This window comes from Podarcis vaucheri, assembly GCF_965113315.1.
Source record: "Podarcis vaucheri genome assembly, chromosome: 2".
NCBI classification, from domain to species: Eukaryota; Metazoa; Chordata; class Lepidosauria; order Squamata; family Lacertidae; genus Podarcis; species Podarcis vaucheri.
Window position 1 is genome coordinate 16,320,114 of NC_138760.1, and position 4,053 is coordinate 16,324,166.

Sequence of the window (4,053 nt, forward strand, 5' to 3'; positions counted from 1 at the left end):
TACTGTTCCTTACCCATGGCACAAGGGAGCCTAGGTATGCCACTGGCTGTGAGTGCACTGACAGGATTACTCCTCCAGAGTGACTATCCTGCACTGACCTTCCTGCTGCCCTGCCCCTTTCCCTCCAGGTAAGTGGCAATAAGACAGCATCATGGCTCCACACAATCTATTCATCCTCCTTGATTACAAATAAGAGGCATTATTACAGTTCAAAGAGCAACTGTGGAGCAGGGACAGAGAGGAGTCTGGCCTGGGGAGAATATGTGCCATGGAGAGAGTCCTGGGAGCCAGATAGAAAGGCTGGATGTTCATGATTTGCTCCTGGGCCTGAGAATCCCCATCACAACATATTGGTAGACTGGGACTAAGCCACATCGGTCTCAGTGGAAGACAGAAACTTATTTTCTCAGCTTCTCATTCAGTAGCATTTGGCAATCGCCTCCCACACTGTTTTGGTACAGGTGTTCATGGCTCACATCAAGATCTGTTGTTGCCTACATATCCTACTACTAGTCAGCTATGTATATCAACTGCAGTAGTCTTCAGCTGCTCAAGAGAAGCACATTTGTTCAACATTTATACATCCTCCAAGAGGTAATTCCAAAGGAAATGAAAGAGGGAATGTCCAAAACATGTTTATAAAACAAAATGCCTTTACAAATTCTTCCTTTGTGATATTTTTTGATATGAGGCTGAACCAAGAGCACTAGATTTGGACATAGACATAAGTTGCTACAATATTAAGATAATCCTAAATGAGAGCTGAAGATTCAGTAGGTAGTTGGTTTCACCTTGTTTAGAGTTGTGAATTATTTTGTAAAAATATATGTAGATTAGAATAACTTTTAGTCTCTGTAAAATAAATTACCTGCTTGTTTCATTTTGTATTATGTCCCTCGGATCCTCTGGGATTACCTGGGAAATGCCTGGGAATGGGGCAAAGGAGGTACAATATCAGTGGTTATACAGTGGTGCCTCGCAAGACAAAATTAATTCATTCCGCGAGTTTTGTCGTCTTGCGATTTTTTTCGTCTTGTGAAGCACGGTGTCGGGAAAGTTTTGGAAAAGCTTCAAAAATCACCAAAGCCTTTAAAAACCTCAAAAAAGGCTACCACACCGCGTTCTATGAGTTGCTCCTCGAAGTCAAGTCGCAACTGTATTAACGGTGTTAAGAAAAAGGAAACAAACTTGCAAGATGTTTCCGTCTTGCAAAGCAAGCCCATAGGGAAAATCGTCTTGCGAAGCAGCTCAAAACCACAAAAAAACCCTTTCGTCTTGCGAGTTTTTTGTCTTGCGAGGCATTCGTCTTGCGAGGTACCACTGTAGACAGAAGGAGATACTGGGAAGGGGTAAGGCAGGCCATGTGAAGAGAAAGGAGATCTCAGCATTTAAGATCTGTTTCACCTTCTGGTCCTCTCTTTAACAGCAGTATTCTAAGCAGTTATGCTTAGAAGTAATGCCAACCTACTTTCATGTTTTAATGAAGTTTTAAGGCTGCTGCTTAGTGCCTGGTCAGTTCACAACAAACATTGCTCACCTGATCATTTTATTTCTTATCAATAATATGGGAAGTGCCATTTGGATTTTTCTTCCTCAGAAACTGCTGCATTCTCTCTTTCCTTTCCCTTGTCTGTGTGCGCAGAGCAGCGGTGACTCTTTGTCTCTCTCGGCTTCATCTTGGATTGGTGACTGAGTGTGGAACTATGCAACTCTGAATTCATGCTCAGAATCTGCACAACCTTGAGGTGTCCGGGCAAGAAACAGTAGCTGACCTTAAGGCCCACAGCGAGTCCTTGGAGGGCATTGTGCCTGAGGATCAAGTGATCCTCCTTGGCGGAACCCTCCTGGAAGATGATGCGGGCATTGGGCAGTGTGGCATCAGTGACCTCACAATGCTGGGGGTTGCTGCACGCATGCTGGGTGGCAAGGTCCATGGCTCCCTGGCTTGTGCTGGCAAAGTGAGAGGCCAGACCCCAAAGGTTGCTAAGCAAAAGAAGAAGGAGGAGGAGGAGGTGGTGGTGGAGGAGGAGACTGGCCGTGCCAAGAGGCGCATGCAATACAACCGCTTCTTTCTCAACATTGTGCCAGGCTTTGGCAAGAAGAAGGGCCCCAATGCCAACTTCTAAGCAGCACCCAGTTACCTAATAAATCTAATCTTAGCTTGGGGGAAAAGAAAAAAGAAAAAGAAAAAAGAAACTGCTGCATCCAGGCTTGAAGGAGAAAGTTTCACATAGTTCAACTCCATTTCCCTCCTACAAGATAATGCCACACTTGGCTTACGTTGTAACAAAATCTGTTTATTCAGCTAAGGATACAGCTTCTGTGCTGGTGCCTTTCACCTCAGGGCCTTTTGCATGGTTCCCTTGCCCTGGTTGTTGCTACTCCAAGAGCCTGAGTCCTCACAGAATGTCAGGGAACTGCCATCCGCTCAGAGGCGAGAAACAGACGGGCAGTTGTGTTAAAGGGAGCCTCCGAAAATCTTGCGAAGCAGTTCCTCTTCCGGGGAGGAGGAAAGCCCCACCTCCAGTGGGGAAGAGGTGCAAGGACCAGCGGATGCTGGTGGGAGCCTTGACACCGCTCCTGGGCAAGCCAGACAGGAGGGAAACACGCCCTTGCCATCGCCCATCCTGCGCAGTAGCCTAAGGCGCAAAGAGGGAAGGAGAAGGTTGGGGGAGGTCCAAAAAAAGACCACTCCTGGATTCTGCTAGCGATTGAGCCAGACGTGAGCCCTGGGGCTCTTCACTGTAAATAGTTTGCACCAAAATAAAGCCTGTAAAACACAGGGTTGGAGTCCTGCCTGGTTACTCTCGAGCAACCGCAACAGCCATCTCACACAGGGCCTGCACAATCTTGTGCCAGATTTCCCCCACTTGCTTCTGCCTTCTGAGCTCCTCCGCTCCCTTTCCAGCTGGGGATGCCTCCCCTCCTGCCTCCTGCAATTTCTGTCTTACTCCCAGCTGTCTTTAGCAAATCTCCATCAAGAATCCAAGTCTTTGGCCTGAAACCCTGTCCTTTCATTTTCCAACACTTTTCCCTCCTTCATATTGTGCCACCATGCTTTTCCTCTTTCTTCTCTCTAGCAGCTGGATAGCTCAGTTGATTAGAGCAGGGGTCAGCAACCTTTTTCAACCATGGGCCGGTCCACCATCCCTCAGACCTTGCGGGGGGCCGAACAATATTTTGAAAAAAATATATGAATGAATTCCTATGCCCCACAAATAACCCAGAGACGCATTTTAAATAAAAGGACACGTTCTACTCAGGTAAAAACACGTGGATTCCCTTACCATCAGAGGGCTGGATTGAGAAGGCGATTGGGCTGCATCTGGCCCATGGGGCTTAGGTTGCCTACCCCTGGGTTAGAGCATGGTGCTGATAATGCCAAGGTTGGAGGTTCGATCACAGCAGCATATTCCTGCACTGCAGGGAGTTGGACTAGATGAACCTAGGGGTCCCACCCATCTATATGATTCTGTGTTCTATGACCACCCTCTGATCAACCCTCATCTTCTTAAATCCTGGACTCAGAGGCTTACTATTTTGTTAACCAGTTATCCTCTTAGTTAGCTTCCTGGGGCCATACACTCCAAGACCAACTACCCTTTATCTTTTCTCCTCTCTCACTTTCCTTTTCAGTGGTCTAGTGGCTTTGATAGGAAGCTGCCTTTTACTGAGTCAAACCATTTGCACCACCCAGCTCAGTATGGTCAATACTTGGTTGGCAGTGACTCTCCACAGTTCCAGGCTGGTGACATCCCCAGCCCTACCTAGAGACACTACATAGAGAGCCAGTGTGGTGTAGTGGTTAAGAGCGGTAGACTTGTAATCTGTTGAACCGGGTTCATGTCTCCACTCCTCCACATGCAGCTGCTGGGTGACCTTGGGCTAGTCACACTTCTTTGAAGTCTCTCAGCCCCACACACCTCACAGAGTGTTTGTTGTGGGGGAGGAAGGGAAAGGAGAATGTTAGCCGCTTTGAGACTCCTTCGGGTAGTGATAAAGCGGGATATCAAATCCAAACTCCTCTTCTTCTTCTACTGGGGACTGGATCAT

General features: G+C 47.3%; 1 pseudogene across 1 annotated transcript; it reads left to right on the forward strand.

Annotated features, from left to right (window-relative positions):
* Nucleotides 1–1,715: 1,715 nt before the first annotated feature.
* On the forward strand, nt 1,716–2,782 carry LOC309527605 (ubiquitin-like FUBI-ribosomal protein eS30 fusion protein pseudogene; annotated as a pseudogene). The gene has a single exon. The product of its transcript is annotated as a ubiquitin-like FUBI-ribosomal protein eS30 fusion protein pseudogene (transcript).
* Nucleotides 2,783–4,053: the final 1,271 nt, after the last annotated feature.